At 34.0% G+C, this 24417-nt stretch overlaps 1 pseudogene; it reads left to right on the top strand.

Moving 5' to 3' along the window:
- The first annotated feature begins 3607 nt into the window (after positions 1–3607).
- LOC116125513 lies at positions 3608–24193 on the top strand (annotated as a pseudogene).
- Positions 24194–24417: the final 224 nt, after the last annotated feature.

The raw sequence follows: 24417 nt of genomic DNA, 5'->3' as shown, positions 1-24417 counted from the left end.
CCAAACTCTTTGTGAACCCCAAATTTAATTTTTTAATTTTTTTTAAATTGAAATATATTTTTAAGTTAATTTTTTAAATAAATTTTATTCAAATTAGGGCTTATAAAAAGTTTTGGTGGGTTTAAACGAGAGTAAATGACTTTTTCTCACCAAAATAATAACTTAATGATACTTTTTTACTTATAAACTTTTAAAATATCACTTTATTATCCAAACTTATATTCCGTTTTAAATTCTAACATTGTTATAATTCTACACTATTATCATTCTTTTTTTTAAAAGCTCTCAAACTCTACTATTATCAATCCCACCAATTATTGACAATCGAGTGATTAAGATTTATATAACCATTTTTTTTAAGTCAAATTTTAATTAATTTCAATCACCAAAATATTGAAATATTAAAAACGTCACGTCACGTGAGATATTGAGGGCGCGTGAAAGTCATTGTCCAATCCGTTTAAGGAAACGAAAAACATGAAGTTGTGAATTTTGTATATGAATTAATAAATATGAAGTTGACTAGTCTACTCCATTGATTTCATTAATGATAGATATTGAGTTCTGTACAAAGGAACATTCTGGGTACACGTTAATCCCGAAGACAACAAATTTTAGCAACAATTCCAATAATGAGACACAAAAAAGAAAAATACAATTTCTAACTCCTTCCTGCTCTCCGAAACTTTGATATAAAATATCTATCTCGTGATTTACTCATCTAATTATTTTTATATCTTATTTCAGCTCTTCAATATGATTAAATTAAGTTCCATTTTCATATACTTTTTCTAATAAAAATATATTTAATTAATTACTTTTAATTAACAAAATACTATTTTTAGTCAAATACGTTGAATTCGTTTTCAATTTGTGATCTTAAAGTGGAGTAATGGAGAAGGATCACTTGATTAAGCAGGCTCAGGGTCAGGAGTGACTGGTATGTGATTATTAGTTGTGAATCAAAGACTGCCAGCATAGAGCCTACATTAGACCTCCACCGGATACGTGTGGATCCTCCTCACTCCATATCCTACTTCTCGTGTGCTTTCATTCAATTGGGATTGGATCCCCTACTTCCTCCCACACGTATACCCTCTTTATTAAGCTTCCTCTTCTCAATTCTCACATACTATTGTCCATGCGCTTTTCTTTTTGTTTTTAATTTTTCGTTGTACTTTAATTTTTCTTATTAAATCTGACATCTTTTTTCTCTTTTCTTTTCTTCGTTGGTAATTCCGAGTCCATTTTCGGTTCAGCATCTTTCTGTCTTTATCACCTGTTTTTAGCGCAAACATATGTTACACTTTCGTGTTACCAAAGCCAACGAGTTCGGATTTAAAGTTGATAAAATTTTGTCTCTTAAAAAACTCTCTCTCTCTCTCTCTCTCTCTCTCTCTCTCTCTTATTCTGTTATTATTGAATACGGATATTTGTAACTCTCAAATTCAAATATTACTTATATTTCTGTTTTTAATTTTAAAAACAGCTAATTTAATTGTATAAGTTTATTGCATAAATCGCCTCGCTTGCCTTTTCCAAACCATTGGTCTTCTCTCCTGAGTCTCCTCCTTTTACTTACATTTTGTCACTAATAAAATTTTGACAAATCAGTCAAGTACCATTTGTTATCCAGAGTCAGTCAACTCGTTACTTCTGTCTTCATATTTAGTGTCAATAATCTCAATCAACAAATATCAGACTAGGTATGATATCGAGCCAAATATAAGCTAGATTAGATTGTACTGCTGTATCCATTTTTATATTCTCTCTCTTGTTGGGATGTCCATATTTAAAAAAAAAAAAAATATGATGATTTTTAATTTTTAACCAAAGATGTTTTATAAGTGACAAAATTTTATCAACTTTTAATGGAAAGAAATCTACTTTTGAGTAATTATTTTTAATCCAAAATTTTTAAACGTTTTGGCGATCACATTCGAGAAACTTTATGTGTATAAATTTCTTAGGAGTATTATAGGGAAAACTTTGTAATAAATTTACTTATTTTAGTATTTACCCAATAGTGATATTTAATATAAAATGAAAAAGAAAAGCGCGTGGAAAATAGTATATGAGATTTGAGAAGAGGAAGCCAGGAAGGTACGCACGAAGCTTCATAAAGAGGGTATACGTGTGGGAGGGAGTATGGGATCCAATCCCAATTCAATGAAAGTATCACGAGAAGTAGGATGTGGAGACTGGAGTGAGGAGGATCAACACGGACCCGGCGGAAGCACATGCACGCACATGGTCTATGGTTATTTCAGTCTTTATTAGTTTATTTTATTGCAATTACATCACTAAAATCATAATATGTTATCAGTATGAGGAACTCAGTAAGTAAGTGTAACGGTTGTTACATTTTACTATTATTGACTTTATTGCATCGCGTATTTATTTTTTTGAGTTATATTATATTACTGGAGACACCAGAAATCATGGCAACGTGAAGTTTGTAAATAGAAATAATAAATGAACCCAAAGTTCTAAGAATCAGTCTCCAATCATGAACTTAAAGTTCTAAATTTAAAATTTTGATTTACATTTTAGAATCTAAAGTTTCAAATGTCAAGAACCTGAAATCCTGAGTTGTGATTTTGATATATGGATTCAAAACCTAAAGTTCTTAATACGGAAGTTATGTTCTTATGTAACAGCTAACTTGAAGTTTATATATAATAGTAATAAAAGGCCTGAAGTTTAAAAAACTCAAACTTTAGAACTTGAAGTTCTAAGTTTCAAGATTCTTATATCCCAACTTGGAGTTCTAACTCTAATTATTGCTTTCCTATATATTATTGCACGTAATTTATTGTTATTTTATCCTTTTATTATTTTTTACTTTTTATGCAATTCATCGTTCTTTTACAATTATCACATTTTTATTTTTATTTTTATTATTGTTTTTGGATACCAGAATGCATCCTATGACATGCATTGAGAAGATGTGGATTCAAGAAAGAAAATTGCTTATCCCTATAAGATAAAGTAAAATCCTAAGTTATACACTATTCTAAGAAATTTGAAGTTCTAATATGATTCTTTTACGGTTATAGTTATGTTCTTTAGTTTTGTATGAGAGAAAGCAAAAGCTAAAGCAGAAGAGAAGCCAACCAGGAGTTTACAGTTATAGTTATGAGCTTAAAAATTAAATTAAAGAGAATGACATTTCCATAATTTGATGTGTGACGAAAGTTGTATGTGGACTTTCAAAACATAGCTCTCTCTCCCATCCACACATTGTCCGCAGATGTGGTCCTGTGGAAATAGCTGATATATATGAATCATGAATGCTAAATCCATTGACTGTCTGTGAATGCAATGACTTGCCTCGTCAAAAACTGGCAAAGCAGAGTTTATAATAATTACAATATGCTCTGGCTTTCTTTTGTGCAGTTAAATTTTTATCTTATATATATATATATTAGAGAACACGTGGGGTTATGTTATGGACACAAAAATTAAAAGGACAAGAACGAGTTACAGAGGACACCAAATTTTAAAAGACAAGAACAAGTTAACAGTGAATCTATAGTACTTCAAATTTCAAAATACTGTGAGAAGGAACTGGGGCTGGGGCACGGTGATTCTATTTCTTCGACCCATGAAGCTTTCCACTGGTATTGTAAGTGTCAATTTGTACAGAAATTACAGAGATGGTCCTCTTTCTGCTTCTGTGAATCACAAGTCGGGTCCCCCAGGTGTGACAATACAGAGGTAGAGTAGAATAAATTCGACTGCGAAAAGAATGCTATATATGACATATTTGTTGTTAGAGAATTAGGTATATATAGTAGAGGGACAAAGGTAGAAAGACAAGTTGTTCAACCTGAATGGAGCTGTTTTCACACGGTCATTCAAGAATGAAACGAAAGTTATAGCTACAAGCTAGCTTTACTACGACAGATAAAAAAAAACAAAAGACCTATACCATTACAGAATAGAGGTAGAACCGTTGAAGTAGAGGGATTAGACCTGAGAGAGAGAGTGAAGAGAAGAGACATTCGGACTGTCCCACACTCCCACTTGCTTTACCAGCTTTAATTTTAGCTGAAACCCCACTTCTACTTTGGTAAATAATTACTGATTAGATGCTACTATGACTGAGACTAATAATGAGAGAGAGAAGAATGGAGAAAGGAAGGAAGAATTAAATTCATTCAAGTGTCTTAGGAAAAGATTTCGGTCAGTGCCATAATAAATTTTGCTGGATCACCTAATATCCATCTAAGGGGGGCGTCTGATTTCTGTCAGTGCCATAATAAATTTTGCTGGATCACCTAATATCCATCTAAGGGGGGCGTCTTATATTTATATAACAATTATCTTGCACTTTCTTTACATTTTTATTCCGCCTCATCTCTCTTTTGCACCTCAACTCTTTCATCAGAAGAACACATTTCAATTAATATTTCTTTACTCCAACTCTCTCCAATCCTTAATTTAGCCTGAACCTTTTTTGTTCCTGAGAAAAAAGAGCAGAATATAGGGTTTTTAAGCCGAAAAACGAGTACACAAACGGCTGAAGACACAAAATTTTGACGGTCAACTGATGAGGTGAGTTTTCTGCAAATAATATACCCTACCTTTTGAGTATAATATATTTAGAAAGTATTTTAAAAAAGGGTATTTATAAAGTAGAGCATATTTAGAAATTTATTTAGAACATCAGTCTTCAATCTTCTCCTTCTTGCGGAAAATATTTATTTATTTATTTATTGCAAATCGCTCCGAAAACATTCCAGTAAATTTACAAGAACGATGATATTTGATGTTTGCGAGATTTTATACATATTTTTGAGGCAAATCTGTTAATCTTTTGCAGGCACAACAATTATATACAGAACAATGCAAGGACTATCAAGTAAGGTTTACTTTCACTGAGAACATAATCATACGTAATAAGTTAATATATTATAAGAAGCAAATTCATTTAATCATTTTTATTTATTATTTTTCTGGTTTTGTAGTGTGCAAAATATCGTGTCGTCAATCCCAAACTATGGTGTCTTCAGTGCTCTCATTCCATTGTTTGTTACCGTTTTACAACTGCATGTTCAAGGAACCACTAACTCATTGTTTGAAACACATGCAATAAATATGTGGATTTTTCTTGTGGCCGCAATTATCTACTACTTTGTACTTGCTGCTGATTTGAAGTTTAAACTTCAATATCAGTCTTATCAGAGTGCTCACTCTCAAGTCTGCGACGGAATAGGCATCATGTCAGGTTCTCTTGCTTCGGCGGCATTAGTCTCTGTCATTCCTCACTCAAACGGATATATTTTTTTCATTGTATGGGTTTTTGTTCCAATAATTGTAGTCTATAAAAATGCTATATCTATCAAGGATGCGTTTGATCGGCTTTACCAGAAGATTAGTGGTGTGGAGATGGAGCAGCGAGAATTGCCTCCATTACCAGCGTAAATGTAGAGATCAGTTAAAGCTATAGGACAACATAAAATAGAAATGTAAAGTTGCTGAAAAGCAAATGTTATTTTGGTATTCTTTGATGAGTAATACTATATTTATAAAGAAATTTTATAAAAATTTTTATGCAAAGTGATTGATAAAAAATAATAAAAAAAATGAATTTAATGAGTTCAACAAGACTGACCAGGTAAGGTGTAGTGATGTGGGTTAGATTTTGATTCTTTCACATTTGGCCCCAAATCATATCATCTGATATTATATATATTTTAAATGGTACAATTAAAATACGAAAACTTGACCATATAAAGTTCTGCGAATAATGGTGATAAAAACTGAACAAACATGTCCACTTTATTAATGATACATTGACGGCTCCCAAAAAAAGGAAATAAAAATAAAATATTGAGTTCCGTACAAAGGGACATTCTGAATGTTTGCATTGCAACTCTGTGGTACACGTCAATCCCAAAGACAAAAATATTTATTTCAAACATGATTTACTCATTTATTAAATTTTATCTCTTGTTTCGGCTCTTCAATAGGATCAAATTAAGATCCATTTTCAATTACTTTTTCTAATAAAAATATATTTAATTAATTATTTGTAATTAATGAAATATTAAATGTTGGGGGACTGTGACAACTGACTGTCACGTGCCTTGATAAGGCAACAAAAACATACTCATATCAATTATGAAGCTGACTACTCTGTCCAACCACTTCATTAATCACTCTTTCAATTCTCTTTCAGTTCTCCAATCTCAACGAATAATAAGTATTTTATTTTTATTTTTTCTGCTCTGGAATTTGCAGAGTAACTCCAATTACACCTAAGAAATTTCAACGTAATTAATAATTTCATTCAAAGTTTTTTTAAATCCACTGTGACTCTTTCATTATAAATGCCAACACTTGAATACACGGAAAATTTATTTAAGTTGAAAATAAACCTCTATAAAATTAAAAGCTACATTGAAAATAAGACAGAAAAGTGCGTCAAAAGTGGGTGGAGGATATTGGAGATTAAACCTTAAAGATAATGTTTCATCCACCTGGTCAATTTGTTCTTATGGGTTTGAATAATTGAATGTAGCACCGACATTATATTCAAAGTAGAACCAAAAGGCAGGTCTAAATTAATGAAAGAGCACCGGCTCTGCATACCCAGTGTATTTCCTAGAATTAGTAAAACTAAAGTTCCCTATTGGAACCAACTCATCTTAGTCAAACTGTCTTCTGAACAGGATTGCTTCAAGACAGAATTTCACTTTGGTCTCTTCTCTGTGAGCCCATCTCCTCAACAGATAAATTAAAACCACTGTGGTCACCATTGCAATTTCTCTTTTAAAATGTTTTTCTTATTTATGTTTATATTGAAACTTCTAATTTTCAAAATTATCGCACGTTTGGCTGGTTTATCAACTGCAAAATATCTAGCAGATGCGGATCACCAACCTTTGTTACTAGAAGCAAGAGATGTTCTAGGTGGAAAGGTTTTTGTGTTGTTTTATCTTTACCACTTTCCAATTAGTTGACGCCAAACTAAAGATATATATGTATACTTTTCTGTTGATTTCTTAGTCTTTTGTTAACTTGTAGAAACTTACAAAAGCTTGCTAGTTAGTGATTAGAAGAGAGGTCTTTTTTCAGCATCATTGAAAAATAGGCGATTTTTATATGGATGATAATCTACAAGAAGTTTTTCATTCTGGTTGATATTGTGGCATTAGTACTTTTCTGTTTATAGGAGCAAGGATGGACACAATTGCATGATAATTTTTGTTTCCATCTTGATATCCATTCGTAATGCAGGGTTTTATCTTTTCAATTTCTTTGTCACTCAACATTAAACTTTAGCCTTCTCTTCTCTTTTGCTTAATCTTCAATCCCTGCCACTTAAAAATGGCAATGAAGGAAAAATGATGACTGATTCCCAACTTTAGTCTTCTCATTCACACGAAGGAAAAATAATTATAACTAACCTTACCAATAGACTTTCGAGTCTTCTCCTCGAACCAAATTCATTACTCATTTATATCTTAAATTGCTTCCTGGATGGCCACTTTCAGTCTATATAACAAAACCAAACTTAGCTGCTTATGAAGGCCAAGCTCCCCTTCTAGCGACTGCCAAAAACCAAACGGCATGATTTCCCACCCTCCAACAAAGATAGCAGAGACTACTAGAAGCAAACCACCAGATTCCACCTCATCCCACCAGTTAACACAAACAGAGGCACTCCTGCATAAAGCTCTTGTTATACCACCTGGTAGACAATCATAGAAAACAACCGAAGTAAAAAAATTCCAGATAAGGGAAACATGCCCCTGATTAATACTAGTTTCATAAAGAACTTCTCTGCATCTCCAAACAAGACAGAGAAGACGCTGCCCTGTTTGGTTATGCACCAAAGATTTAGAAATTGCAAAGAACCAGCACATTCTCAGTCATGAATTCGCACATCTGTCAATTTCCACTCAAGTCGCTTGGCAGGGATGCCCCTATCTCCCAAAACCCGGCTAACTCGATCATTATCTTTGAAGTTGATGGTGTGCAATCTAAGCTTCACTTCTTCAAATATCTGACTCTAGATCATATTATAGTTCCGCCTTTTGCCTTTGAAAAATCTAAGGTTTCTTTCTTGCCAAACCAAATAAACCACAGCCCCCAACAACAAAGGTGGAATGACTGCATTAATACTCTTACCCCGAAATCTAGCCGCACACCAAGTCACAATATTATCCCATCCATCAAAGTTAAAATGGAACTACCCTTTAGCTTGGACGGCTTGGGAATCCCTAGAGCCTCCACATAGAGCACATGCCAAGTTCTCCTCTCCCGACCAGAAACGCATTCTACCCTTGGTGATTAGTTTATGCTTTATGGCCAACCAAAGAATGGAGGAATGACAGGGAATGCACGTGTTTGTCCACACTAAAACACTCCAAGGGACCCTGGAGCTCTTAAGAGAGAGATCAGTCCAAACTTGCCATGAAGAAAACTTCCCTTTGCTACCGTCTCGGTTACGCCAGAAGGTTTTATCAGAAGAAGGGTTGGGAGGTAAAGAAGGAACCTGACTGATAATATGGGGAAAAGCTTGCTGAATATCTTCCGGTCAGAACCAACATTTGTCAAATAAAATATCACTTACCCGAGCTTGTAATCCTAGGCTTGATTGGAACATTGTCCTTCAAGGAACAATCTCTTTCAGGGGGCCTAAGGGGTGCCGGTCATCGTGCCAGAGGGAAGTAGACTGCCTATCCCCAATATCAACTCCAATGTCTCCGAATCCTATCTGGCATCCCAAGCAATTTCCTTCAACTCCAGCTTGCATCCCATGTAACCCGAATATCCCAAAAATTTCTGCCTCGAAGTCTGTAGGTGTGAATCCATTTGACCCACAATGAAGCTTTCCTAGAGACAATTTTCCAGATGTGGCGAACCATTAAAGAAAGATTCCAGTGGCTAAGGGATCGGATTCCTAAACCTCCATCCACTTTGGGTTGGCAAACATCTTTCCACGCATCCATCCAACTTTAAAAAATTATATGCTCAAAAGCATCATCTGTTTTGGATTAATTTAGTCTCCAATTGAAAATAATCTGATACATGTTAATGATCAGTCTGTTTCTATTGTCATCAGGCATACTGTTGCGGAGGAATTTGCAAGAGTTAGGTGCCATACTGCTATTGTCCATACATGCTCCAGGAATGAAGCAGAGCTTAAGAAATGCTTACGTGAGTGGGAAAAGAAAGGTTTCAAAGTTAGTGGTTCAGTCTGTGGTGTATCATCTCGACAGGAACGAGAGAAGTTAATGAAGCAAGTCTCCTCTCTGTTTAATGGCAAACTCAACATCCTTGTATGTATATCACCATCCATTTTCCAAATCCATTTTGTTTTACCAAGTCTCAAAATTATATTAAAGTGATTGAATTAATTGTGCCTCTGTAGATAAACAATGCTGGGACAAATAGGACCAAACCCACTGAGGAGTACAAGGCTGAAGACTTTTAATTTCTCATAGCCACCAATTTGGAGTCCGCTTACCACTTGTCTCAACTTGCGCATCCTCTTCTGAAAGCTTCAGGATCAGCAAGTATTATTTTCATGTCTTCGGTTTGTGGTGTAGTATCTTAGTATCAGTAAGTGTAGAATCCATATATGCTGCTACAAAAGGTATGCCAATAATTTGATTATTCATACTGCTAGCTTCTATAAATGGATATAATAATTTATACTGATTATCTGCAAGAGCCATGAATCAGCTTGCCAAAAATTTGGCTTGTGAATGGGCAAAAGACAATATAAGGACCAATTCTGTGGGGCCTTGGTTTATCAGAACTCCCCTAGCTGAACCTGTAAGAGCAAGAACTTTGTATGCTTATGAACATCATCGTTAATTGTTTGTACAAGATTAGATGGTTTTGAAATTTATTCTTCTTGCAGCTTCTGAATGATGAGAAATTATTGGAGGAAGTAAAATGGCGAACTCCGATGGGACGCATCGGGGAGCCAAAGGAGGTGTCATCTTTGGTGGCATTCCTTAGCCTACCTGCAGCCTCGTACATAAGTGGACAGACTATTTGTGTGGATGGAGGATTTACAGTCAATGGCTTCTTCAGTTCTTCTTCCCCTGAGCATAACTTACAAGAAACACCCAAAAGGCCAATTCACACGAAGTTGCTTGGTGTGCTGAATTGTACATCTTCTGATGATATTCTATTAAATAAAACCTTGTAATATCGGGAAGATAACAATTGAAATTACTCTTTATGCATGGGGTTATTGGCTACTTGGTGGGTTATTCTGTGAAACACAGAATTTGAATCTAAATTTCTTTAATTCTCAAGAGATGGAAGCTAATGCATTTTAGGAGATTAAATTGTTTGACTACTCATGAATTTGCTACTGATAAAGTGGTTTGGTAGAACTCATTCTAAAAAATACTAGCTCAAGAGAGGATGGAGCGCATCTAAAACCTTGGTTTATCATAACTTCGTCAGCTGAACGTATAAGAATTACTTTTATATTTAATTACTTATATATATATATATATATATATTAGAATAAACTTCACATTGTATTAAGTTATAATTTTTCTAATTCCTGTTTTAAGAAAATTATCTCCACATAATAATAATTATATGCATATTACAAAAAAAAAAAAAAAAAGTTATGTTATATTAAAAGTTTAAGTAAAAAAAATATATTTATCTAAAATTCTTTGAGTATTTATGTTTTAGAGTTGTCACCATATCTTTTAATTTGTGGATACATAATAACTCGTTAACATTGACATCTTTTTATTAAAGCCAAAATATTTCTAGTTTTTCAAGCATGCTTAGAGCTTATTGGAACAAAACTTTTTGTATTTTCATACTATCATTCTCAGGATAATTTATTTTCTCTTCTAGTCTATTGCAACAATGACTACTAAACTAAAACAATGAATTGAAATCCTAATACATAATACTAAAACGTGAATTATAAAATAAAAAACCAAAATAGTAATTTTTATAACTACACCTCTATTAAGTTATAATCTTCTTATAGTAATAATTAATTTGATCTCACTATTATATTATGACTATAGAGAGGTTTTATTATATATATATACTATATGATTATAAAAATAGAAGGTTTCGAAATATATTGTTGGATCATCTTCCTTAATGGATTGCAGTATCTGGGTAATGAGAAGTTCTTGGAGGAAGTAAAATGTCGAACTCCGATAGGACGGAGTGGGGAACCTTGGTAGCATTCTTTTGCTTACCCGCAGCTTCATATATAACTGGCCAAACTTTATGTGTTGATGGAGGATTTACAGTCAATGACTTCTTCTTCCCAATTAAATAAGCAACAATCTTCTTGCCTAGCTTGTTCTGATCTTCTGAATATGAAATGTTTTATCTACCTGAAGCCAGGTGTTGATGGTTGATGGATGAGTAGAATTTGATGCATATTGTCTAAGCTTTAGAAAGTGACCCATTGATGTTCAATTTGGTTGCAGGTGTTAGCTTCAATTGACAACATATAATTAAATTAATCAACTCTAATTAAATTAAGAGTTCTTTAATGAAGCCATGAAGGTTAGAGTGATTTGTGGTTACTTATGGCTAAACTGTAATCCTCAATACATTGGCCATAAATTAAACTAGTTCTTATAGAGATTTTCATTTCTGGGCTCGGGTCAATTAGGTGTTGGACTAATGGTCGAATGCGATGGACTAAAATTTAGAAAGTCTGTGTTGTTAGGTAAGTTAAAAATGTCTCAGCATGTTGTCAATTGCTTTAGTTTGAAGGGACCTCATAATTATTTGAATTTGATCTGAATCGGAAAACCAAAAGGTGTCCTGGACTGATGGAGTACAAACTCAGCAGTTATCGAACAAAATCTTTCCTTTTTCTTTTACCACTCTTAACTTGTCTAACTTGCCAACACGTAATGTAACCCAACAACGCATTCATGAAGTTAGCTTAAATACACATGAAAAATTTAGACTAAAATGTTTATAAGAAAGTCCTCGTGAATTTATAGTCAATAACTAAATCACAAGTCAAATATAAAAACGAAATTTAACAATAATAATTAGATCATATCATAGAGGCAGAATTTAAAAGTAATAAATAAATCTGATCATAGAGGCGGAAACAGGGATTAAATAACACTTTTAGGGTTAAAAATACGTACTTTCAATAGGCGTACACCGTTACACTTGTTAAACTCTTCATGCTAATAACATATTGTATAATAATTAACTCAAATAAGGAAATAAACTAACAAATAAAAGAGATAATGAATAAAGCAAGAGAGTTGAGGGACTAAATTGATGTGTTATTAAACTTCTCAAAATTTTGTATATTGTACGAATGAAGGGAAGGGGGGTATTTATGGAAAAATCAGCACCTTCTTTTGACAACCCCCACCGCCTCAAAGTTCAAGACGGCGGAGGTCCACCTCTTTACAACAGCTTCATCAGTTTTAATACTTGACATAAGGCCGAACAACAAGTTCCCACCCAAAGTTCGGTCCAGTGATGTTTCCACCTGAAAAGTTTTAAAATGACAATTTCCCACCCATCCATCCAATTTTTCCGTTAATTTCAACTGCATAAGGACTATTATGTCATTTTGAAACTTTGTGGGTGGGAACTTTAGTAGGCCAAACTTTGGGTGGGACCCTGTCGTTCGCCCTTATGCTAAGCATTAAAACTGATGAAGCTGCCTTTTTGGCATTTGAACTTTACGGTCTTCCTTGAGTCTTGAGTCTTGAGTCTGCATAATCAAATGATCCTTCTTTGTTATCCACTTTAAGATCACAAGTTGAAAACGAATTCAACATATTTGACGAAAAATAGTATTTTGTTAATTAAATATATTTTTATTAAAAAAGTATATGAAAATGAAGCTTAATTTGATCATATTGAAGAGCCGAAACAAGATATAAATTTTAATTAAATGAGTGAATCACGTTTTAGATAGATATTTTAGATCAAAGTTTTGGAGAATAGGAAGGAGCTAGTTGAGGGGTTTTACATAGGGCTGTGCAAAATCGGATACCCGCTCCGAATTTGGCCAAAAACTGGGTACCCGAAAATTCGGATACCTTCAAAAATATACCCGCTAACCGAACCGGTTTTAAACTACCCGGTTTTACGGGTACCCGAAAATTCGGGTCAAAAACCGGGTAACCGATTTTGGTACCCGAATTTTTATATTGCTTGGTTACAAAATTTTTAAAAAGATTTCAAATATTAATTAACCAAAAAGAAAAAGGTTTTAACGTGTAAAAATAGATTGAAATTTTAACAATTTAATTAAGCTCCAAAAAGAGCTAATGAGAGAATCTCAAAAAGCCGTAAATTAATTTATTTAAAATCCTACGAGCCTTCTTAAAATACAACCAAATAATTCAATGGTGTTTAATGTTTATGACTTTAAATAAGCTTTTCTTACTAATAAATAAACTCTTAGATAAGTTGTTTCATTGTCAACAACTCAACTGGATAATTTCGGCTTCAAATATATAATTAATTTATGAGAAAATACATATTTACATGGGGTTTATGAATTATGATTGATGTCAAAATCTGTGACTTGCCCCACAACTTAGTATCATTAGTTAAATATATTCCAAAAGATATAGAAATGTACAACTTAGTATCAAATATGTAATTAATTTATGAGAAAATACCACATCTAATCATATATATTCCAAAGGATATAGAAATGTAAAACTTAAATCTTATTCATGTAGTATCATTAGTTGCCAGAACATCAACTTTTAATTTAATGCCTTCAATACTTAAGATTTAATATACACCAAATCAAATGTAATACTCTATATCCTTCATCTCAATCTCCAAGTTCAGATCTCTCCATTTTCAAAGTATTATTTATGCTCAAACAAATCTCAGACTCCAAGATCAGATCTTTCCATATAATTTAACCCAACCAACCATCTCCTGAAGTTAAGTTCATCTCTAGAAACTGAAATGAAAGTTCACCCAGTACCAACAATTAAATCCATTACGAGAAAAATAGTATCATTTTAGTTTCTTGGTCTGCAGAATGAAATTAGGCAGAAACAGATATTGATTCCAAAATATGATAAAGCCAAACATGGATAATGTCTGGATCTTCAAATGCACCTATAAAACATAATTTAAAAATTGAAAAGATGAATTTCACAGTAAAAGCATATATGAATAGAAAAGCAAAAAAGCAGATAATGCATCTCGAATTAAACATCAGTCTGAATATAGGTCACACAACTACAGAGAAATGAAGTGTCCTCGAAGAAATGCACAAGGAAGTTTTATCATAACATAATCTACAAAGACAGTATTCATTCCATCAAACCTCCCCAATGACTGATAAAGAGGTCAAAAACCACATTACACAGTGGAGAGTGGAGACTGGAGACTGGAGAGTGACGGCCTGAAGAGGTTTTAGTTTTAGGGCAACTGAAATTTTCAGATTTGGCATTTGGGGATTTTTTTGGCACAGACGACTCGTGACGTCTTCTTTCACTCTTAGTCTCTTTTGTTAATTTGTTTTTTTTTTTTTTTTTTCAAAAATAAAAACCGGGTACTGGGTACCCGGTTTTTTAAAATTAAAAACCGATACCCGAATCAAAAATTCGGGTACCTTCTAAAAACTACCCGAAACCGACCTGAATTTTTGGGTACCCAAAAATTCGGTTTCGGTTCGGTTCGGTTACCATGTTTGGTTCGATTATCGGTTTTTTTTGCATAGCCCTAGTTTTACAGAGGTTTTCGCAACCACTTTGCTTAATTACCAAGATTTTATAGACAATGGGGTTTTATAAGGTAACGATTGACTAAAACATGTTTTATCTCCCATTTTATATGCTAAAGGGAAACTGCCATTGATTTTCAGATTTCTTTGATTTAAGAGATATTCTACAGAAGTGGCATAAAATTTTGTATTCTAATCTTATGAACTACCACTTATCTTAAAAGTTAATTTGTCTATTACTCTCTCAATTTCCACAGTACACAAAATTTATATTCTAATCTTATGTTCATAAGAATGATAATAATGTAATTACAAATTAATTAGTAATAAGAAGAAGAAAGTATGGAAATACGTTGGTGAATTTATGATACTGTATATGAGCTCAACAAGGTTGGCCAGGTGTTGTGATATGGGTTAGGTTTTGACCATGGGAAACACAATCGAAGAACACATTGATTCTTTTCACAGTTGATCCATAATCATATCTAAAGATGAAACAAATGGGCTGGGTTAGGCGGGCCTGCATTAAAGAGGGTTCAACATAGGCGGGTCGGGTTGAACCCAACCCACATGCAACCCCCGGGTAGGCCGGGTTGCTATATGGCAACCCATCAACCCGACGGGTTGCTATTTTGTTTGCAATAGCCAACTTGTCGGGTTGGCCCAAAAAAATAAAAAAATAAAAAATTAATTATTTTTTTCAAATTTTGTAGGGAACATTGGCCACACCGCCACAGCAGCAACCTTTTGTTTAGTTTCAAGGGCAATTGCAAAGAGAGGTCCAACTTGACACATTGTTATTATTATTTTTTATGGTAGGTAAAGTATAAGAAAATTAAATACTAAAGTCAAATTCTCAAATTTCCATATCTTGCATAAAATATAATTCGTTCTTCTGCTAAAGTTTCAACAATGAAACCATATACAAATACTAATAAACTGTGATACCATCACATTTTACAATTAAACTATATAAATTTAAAAAAATAAAAAAGATAATCCAAAATATTATTTATTGTTTATCAAAAATTTTTAAATACTTTAGCACTAAAATATATTTAATTAAAAAATCAAACATTTTTTAAGACTAAGTCCTAATATGATACATTATAAAACGACTTATTAACAAATTGACCATTGATGACTCAAAACGATAAGAGTAATATTACATATACAATATTCTCATACAATATTTCTCATATAGCATTATGTGCAAAAAATGATTGAGTGAAAGTTTAATTTAAATTTAAAATCATTCAATCTTATTTTGTCATATAATATTGTATAAAAATATTGTATGTGTAAACCACCTCCAAATTAGTTGTTTTGTAAATTGTAACTTGTAAATTAATTGTCAATTATTGCACACTTTTTTCTTTACCAAGTTTTTGTCCTATTGGGTTTTTCTTGGTGAGGTTTTTAACGAAGTAATAATTATTGTAATTTCTTATTTTATTTTTTGATAAATTAATAAATCTAATTTTTCTTATATTACAATTTTATTGTATTAATATTTGAAATGTTAACAAAAAAAAAAAAATTTAATTGAATTATTGATATTTGAAAAGTTAACTAAAAACAATTATATTTATTCATTTATAAATTGTTAATTATTCATTTGAAAAGTTAACTAAACAAAACAAAATAGAATAAAAAATTCAAAAAAGGGGGCTAACCCGGTCCGACCCGCAGCCTAACCCGATGGGTTAGGGTTGGCGGGCCGGGCTGGGCCAACCAATCCCCAAAAAATGGCGGGCCTAACCCGACCTGCCTTTGTTGGCAGGCAGGTTAGGACCAACCCGCCAAAATCAGTAACCCGCCGCGGGACGGGCATGTTACTTTTCCATCTTTAAATTCATATAATCTCATATTGTTATGCCTAAAAAATCAGGGCTGACGTAAGCTTACATTAACAGACATCAATCAGAGTTCAGGAATGTTTAGCATCGTCCAGGAGTTGTCACGTTGCTCCAAGACAGAAAGAATATTGTTGTCACCAACTTGGCAGATCCAGGTTCTGTCTATGAGTGAATGAGAGCCGCACACCTATTCAAGCCCCAGGTTATTTGAGGATATTTCCTAAGTTATCGGTCCATGGGAGGCAAGGAATGACTTGCAAGGCACTTACCCACTTGCAGATTTGTAATCATTACCTTGAATTCCTCTTTTATAAATAGAGAACTGCTACTCTCATTTTCGGGATTCTGATACTAAACCCTTATTCTGATTGTAATATTTATTTTCAAAGCAAAGATAACCTACGAGAAAAAAACTGAGCTGATATTCTATCTGAATAATCAATTATTGTACCTCTGCTCACTGTTTACTATACATGACCTCTAGTTATCTCTCATATATAAAAGAACAGTTGACGTATGATTTGCTTTAAGCATCTGAACCACTTTAAAAATCATCTCTCTTTTATTATACAGTTTTTGCATTTGATTGTCGTAATCATTTACGTGTAATTTCTAAGAACAACTTAGCACTTTATATATGCGAGTCGCTGATATCAAAATCAAGTTTCAACACATATTATATATATTTTGAATGGGACAATTAAAATGCAATACCAAGATATACACAATCGAAAACTAAACCATATATATATATATTTGTCTTTTTGTTTTTGTTTTTGTTTTGAAGTAATTTAAAATAAAAATATATTGAATTTAGGTGAGAGTGGTGTTATTTAAGCCCTCGCCTAAACTCTTTAATCTTTAACAACCCCAAGTTTAATATTTTTAAAATTAAAAATCTTTATATTATTGAAAATTACCCTAACAAACATTATATGCATTTGAGATTTTTGGTATACTTATTAATTTAAAGATATTTTTCACGATTACAAAATCTTTAATAGTGCAGTACACAGCAATAATATCTTGACCAAACCAATCGTTTCCTTTCCTCTTTGTACCGACACGGTAATTTGTTGGATAGATACAGATACAGAGATCGAGAGAAACAAAGAGCAAATAAAAGTTTTAGATTTGTCGCTTAGGATTGTAATTTTCGGTTTCAAATCCCAATTGGTGGACCAACGACAACATGGTGGGCTCTGTGGCCGCCTTTTTCTTTGGTTTCCTGCTCGATTTGTATTCGCTCTGTGTGATGGTGAGAGGCCAGCTTTTTATTTTTCAATTTTAGGAATTTGGTTGACCTCAAACAACACAACATTGCAAAATAAAATCAGAAGAAATCATCAATCCCAAATTTCAATTTCAAATATAATAAGGGATTGGGAATGTTACTACATAAAAATAATAGAACTAATGATAATATTTCCATCTATGAAATCCAATTAATATTATAATTACAACTATAATCACAGCAAATCAATCGCAAGCAAACCGAACTGAAATAAAATTAATTGGCTACAGATGCATGCATGTCGAATCCTTGCCTTAGAAATTGCAGGCGAAGTGTGAGTGAACTAACAGAAAAAACGATAAATGGAAGCAACCAGAAATCTCCCATGACTACCCCTTATTAAGAGTAGTGAAAATTCGAATTTAAAACATCTTAACTTATATATACACTCAAGATCTCAAGCAAACCGTTTAGAACTAAAAGGTAGTTGATTACATGGTTAAGACCTTACATGGACTGCCTTTGAATTTAATATCGTCAATTCATCATCATCAAAATGGATGGTCTTTTTTTTTTTTTTTTTTAAATGTTTCATGAACCATACTATACTTACTCACCATCTTACTAACCATCTTACTATCCTTTGTAAATATAACGCATAGTACTGGTACTATACGCATAGTACGGGTACCATGTAAAATTTTAACAAAGGTTGTAAGGGGGTTAGTACAAACCGTGAGTAAGCATAGTATTTTTCATGTTTCATTCACTTTATTGTATTATTCCTTAACATTCTGACTGAATTATTATTATTATGTTTCAGTCAATCAGTCACTTTATTGTATTATTCCTTAACATTCTAACTAAATTACTTTCGACTATACGTTACGTATGGTTTAAGACACACAACAGCCCTCCACTTTCCATTTATGCCCCGAAGCTTCAATTACTGTTTAGGCTTCATATATTATGATTTCTATTTTTATTTATTTATCACATCCTTTATCTTATTTTAGGAAGATTATTATTAGCTTTATTATTTGTATGTAGTAACATTCCTAGTTCCTTATTATATTTGAAATTGAAATTTGGGATTGATGTTTTATTCTGATAAAAATAAACTATTGAGTGCCGCACAAAGGCTTGCAATTCAGTTGTACGCCTCAATCCCGAAGACAAAAAATTTTGCCCCTTCTCATAATGAGAGAAAAATAAAACAAATTCACAATTTTTACCTCCTTCCTACTCTCCTAAACTTTGATCTAAAATATCTATCTCGAACGTGATTTACTCATTTAATTAATTTTATATCTTGTTTCGGCTCTTCAATCTGATCAAATAAATTTCCATTTTCATATACTTTTTCTATTAAAGATATATTTAATTAACAAAATACTATTTTTAGTCAAATTTGTTGAATTCGTTTTCAATTTATGATCTTAAAGTGGAGTAATAAAGAAGGATCATTTGATTATGCAGGCTCAGGGGTGATTGGTATTTGATTATTAGTCGTGAATCAAAGACTGCCAGCCGAGAGCCCAGATTAAGAGTTCCACCGGATCCCTGTGGATGCTCCTCACTCCATTCCCCCTCCTTCCCATTCTCTCTCCTACACGTCTAGCCTTTCACCTAACAACCTATCTCTTCAGTCTTCTAAATTCTCAAATATTTTTGTCCACGCACTTTCCTTTTTCTTTTTCCTTTTTCTTTGTACTTTAATTAAATATCAGTATTGGGTAAATACTAAAATAAGTATAATATTTATTACAAAGTGTTCTCTATAATATTCCTAAGAAATTTTTACACATAAGTTTCTCGAATGTGATCGCCAAAATGTTTTAAAATTTTTGGATTAGAAATAATTACTCAAAAGTAGATTTTTATTGAACCTTTCCATTAAAAGTTGATAAAATTTATCTTTTTAAAAACATCATTGGTTAAAAATTAAGAGTCATCATATTTTTTTGGACGTCCCAACAACAGAGAATATGAAAATGGATAAAGCAATACAATCTAATTATTAATTGTCTTATGACTGACCTCAAATTATTTTACAACAGGAGAAATTACAAAATTGCACTTGCGAAGAAGTGGGTGGATCTTATCTAGGTTTTTTTAAATGAAGCTTCGTATCTCTTACTGTATAAAACCACTACGCAAGTGGAAACCAAAGTGGCTTTACAAAACCAGTAGTGTTTTTACAAAACCAGTAGTAAAACCTGTATAAAACCCCTCCAAACTAGCTCCTTCAATCTCCTTACCACACCCTCAAATCCTTTAACCTTCTATTCTGTTTAATTCTCTTGCGCATTCTTTACATTTATTCCGCCTCATCTCTCTTTTGCACCTAGACTCTTTCATCAGAACAAAACATTTCGTATATTTCTTTACTCCACCTCTCTCCAATCCTTAATTTAGCTTAACCATTTTTTCTTCCTCAGAAAAAAAGAGCAGAATTCAGGATTTTAAGCAGAAAAAAGAGTACTGCTGAAGATAAAAAAAATTTGACTGTCAACTGATGGAGTGAGTTTTCTGCAGATAATATAACGTAACTTTTGAGTAAATTTACAAGAATGATGATATTTGATGTTTGCGAGATTTTATACATATGTTTGATGCAGATCTGTTCATCTTTTGTAGGCACAGCAATTATCTACAGATCAATGTACGAACTACCAAGTAAGGTTTACTTTCACTAAGAACATAATCATACTTACTATATCATAAGAAGCACATTCGTTTAATCATTTTTATTTGTATGGTTTGTAGTGTGCAAAATATCCTGTCGTCAATACCAAACTATGGTGTCTTCGGTGCTCTCATTCCATTGCTTGTTGGCGTTTTACAACTGCATGTACAAGGCTCCACTAACTCACTGTTCGAAACGCATCCAATAAATATGTGGATTTTTCTGGTGGCCACAATCATCCACTACTATCGGAAGTTTAAACTTCAATATCAGATTACTCACTCTCAAGTCTGCAATGGAATAGGCTCAGTATCCGGTTCTCTTGCTTTAGCGGCATTAATCTCTGTCATCCCACACTCGAACGGATATATTGTTTTCGTTGCATGGGCTTTAATTGTAGTCTATAAAAAAGCCATAGCTATCAAGGATGCGTTTGATCGGTTTTACCAGAAGATTAGTGGTATGGGGATGGAGCAGCAGGAATTGCGTCGATTGCCAGTGTAAATGTAGCTGATTATTCACGATCAGTTAAAGTTTGAAGAAATTCCATCGGTGGAGACTTGGAGCTTGTTTGTAATATGCATACACGGTGATAAAGATATGGTTACATCACTATTACAAATTAAATGCTAGTCCTAGTTTAGTGTGGCTGCATGCTGTTACAGGGATCCAGGACGTTGGCTGGGTTATACTGGGCTGGTTTGTTGGTTGCTGCAATCCCTGCTTATGGGGTCTGTGGCTGCTGCAGTCCCCACTTTCGTGGCAGATATTTGCTTGGCTAGTGTGATTTTGTTTGCAGTCCCTACTGGTGTGGGCTAAGGTTTTCTGGGTTTTTGGTTTTTCTTGATCTGCAGACTGCAGTTGCTGGGTTTTGTTTTGGTTTCTTTTTGTTATCTCCTGGATTTTGGCAGATTTGTATACTCTATAATAAGAAATTTTCGTATAAAATATCTTATTATAGAGTATATATATATACTCTATAATAAGAAACTTTCGTATAAAATATATATATATAAATATATCATAAAAACCTTTTGGCAACAGTTGGGGGATTAGAACCATGAATGAGTTTAATTACTCCATACATTACACCATCAAACACTCAAATTCTCAAATTAATTGTAATGAGAAATTGAAGGGTAGCTGATGTTGTTTCAATAGAGAGCAAAGATGAGAGCGATTGGTCGTCAAGTTATCAGGTCTCATTCATGAACCCATTAGCAATCGTTTATATCTTAAATTGCTTCCTGGATGGCCACTTTCTGTCTATATAACTATAAATCCACTGCACTTAGAGTTGTTCAGAGCATGAAGTTGTCGATTCGGCCCACGGTGAACTCTATGGAAACAAACGATTTCAGGGATTACGAGCCTTTTTAATGGAAATTGTAATTAAGCACTTTCCAACGTACTGTAAGATCGCTAGCCTGGCCTTCTTGTGCTGGTCCATTTTTCCCGTCCACCACTAAAGTCCAGTGTAAACATCCATCCTTTAGATAAGCCCATAGAAGCAGGCCTAGTAAAGAAGAAAAGCACAGGGAGGTGAACATACTGGGATTCCAAGAACAAAATACCAGTAAGGACCTCATTAGCTTCCCATCAAAAAACTAACCTGCCGCCCAAGAAAAACACGACTTGTGGTTCCAAACAGGATTGTAGACAGTCCAAACTCTCAATTCCTGTTAAACAGGATTCTTCAAAATCTGCACTTGGAACATGCAATCCAATGACACACACGGGAGAGGAAACATAGACCAGCAGCTTTTCCAACCTCCTGCCCAGACAACCCAAAGCTACCTACATAAATGTGCAAATCTCCCACACCATAAGAGAAAACAGTAAAGGTCTGGATACATATACATAAAACCAAACTTAACTCCTTATAAAGGCAAAGCTCCCCCTCTAGCGACTGCCAAAAACCAAACGGCATGATTTCCCACCCTCCAACAAAGATGGCAGAGACTACTAGGAGCAAACCACCAGATTCCATCTCATCCCACCAGTTAACACAAACAGAGGCACTCTTACATAAAGCTCTTGTTATTCCACCTGGTCGACAATCATAGAAAACAACCGAAGTAAAAAAATTCCAGAGAAGGGAAACATGCCCCTGATTAATACTAGATTCATAAAGAACTTCTCTGCATCTCCAAACAAGACGGAGAAGACGCTGCCCTGTTTGGTTATGCACCAAAGATTTAAAAATTGCAAAGAACCAGCACATTCTCAGTCATGAATTCGCACATCTGTCAATATCCACTCAAGTCGCTTGGCAGGGATGCCCCTATCTCCCAAAACCTGGCTAACTCGATCATTATCTTTGAAGTTGATGGTGTGCAATCTAAGCTTCACTTCTTCAAATATCTGACTCTAGATCCTATTATAGTTCCGCCTTTTGCCTTTGAAAAATCTAAGGTTTCTTTCTTGCCAAACCAAATAAACCACAGCCCCCAACAACAAAGGTGGAATGACTGCATTAATACTCTTACCCCGAAATCTAGCCGCACACCAAGTCACAATATTATCCCATCCATCAAAGTTAAAATGGAACTACCCTTTAGCTTGGACGGCTTGGGAATCCCTAGAGCCTCCACATAGAGCACATGCCAAGTTCTCCTCTCCCGACCAGAAACGCATTCTACCCTTGGTGATTAGTTTATGCTTTATGGCCAACCAAAGAATGAAGGAATGACAGGGAATGCACGTGTTTGTCCACACTAAAACACTCCAAGGGACCCTGGAGCTCTTAAGAGAGAGATCGGTCCAAACTTGCCATGAAGAAAACTTCCCTTTGCTACCGTCTCGGTTACGCCAGAAGGTTTTATCAGAAGAAGGGTTGGGAGGTAAAGAAGGAACCTGACTGATAATATGGGGAAAAGCTTGCTGAATATCTTCCGGTCAGAACCAACATTTGTCAAATAAAATATAACTTACCCGAGCTTGTAATCCTAGGCTCGATTGGAACATTGTCCTTCAAGGAACAATCTCTTTCAGGGTGCCTAAGGGTTGCCGGTCATCGTGCCAGAGGGAAGTAGACTGCCCATCCCCAATAACAACTCCAATGTCTCCTAATCCTATCTCGCATCCCAAGCAATTTCCTCCAACTCCAGCTTGCATCCCATGTAACCCGAATATCCCAAAAATTTCTGCCTCCAAGTCTGTAGGTGTGAATCCATTTGACCCACAATGAAGCTTTCCTAGAGACAATTTTCCAGATGTGGCGAACCATTAAAGGTATGTCATTAATTTGCTTATTCATACTGCTTGCTTCTATAAACGGATATAATAATTTATAGTGATCATCTGCAGGAGCCACGAATCAGCTGGCCAAAAATTTGGCTTGTGAATGGGCAAGAGAAAATATAAGGACCAATTCTGTGGCGCCTTGGTTTATCAGAACTACCCTAACTGAACCTGTAAGAACAAGGTACTTTCTATGCTTATGAACATCATCATTAATTGTTTGTACAAGACTAGATGGTTTTGAAATTTGTTCTTCTAGCAGCTTCTGAATGATAAGAACTTATTGGAGGAAGTAAAATGGCGAACTCCGATTGGACGCATCCGGGTGCCAAAGGAGGTGTCATTTGTGTTGATGGAGGATTTACAGTCAATGGCTTCTTCTTCCCCAGAGCATAACTTACAAGAAACACCCAAAAGGCCAATTCACACGAAGTTGCTTGGTGTGCTGAATTGTACATCTTCTGATGATATTCTGTTAAACAAAACCTTGTAATATCGAGGAAGATAACAATTGAAATTACTCTTTGTATGGAGTTATTGGCTACTTGGTGGTTTATTCTGTGAATCAAAGAATTGGAATCCAAAGCTAATGCATTTTAGGAGATCAAATTGTTTGACAAGCCATGCGCGGAATTTTGTCTCATTTTCTTTTCGTAGTTTCTTTTGTGAATTCTGAGTTTATATTTCTTTAAAA

The sequence above is a fragment of the Pistacia vera genome, unplaced genomic scaffold (assembly GCF_008641045.1).
Source record: "Pistacia vera cultivar Batoury unplaced genomic scaffold, PisVer_v2 Contig167, whole genome shotgun sequence".
Classification (NCBI taxonomy): Eukaryota; Viridiplantae; Streptophyta; class Magnoliopsida; order Sapindales; family Anacardiaceae; genus Pistacia; species Pistacia vera.
This window is presented reverse-complemented; position numbering and strand designations above follow the sequence as displayed.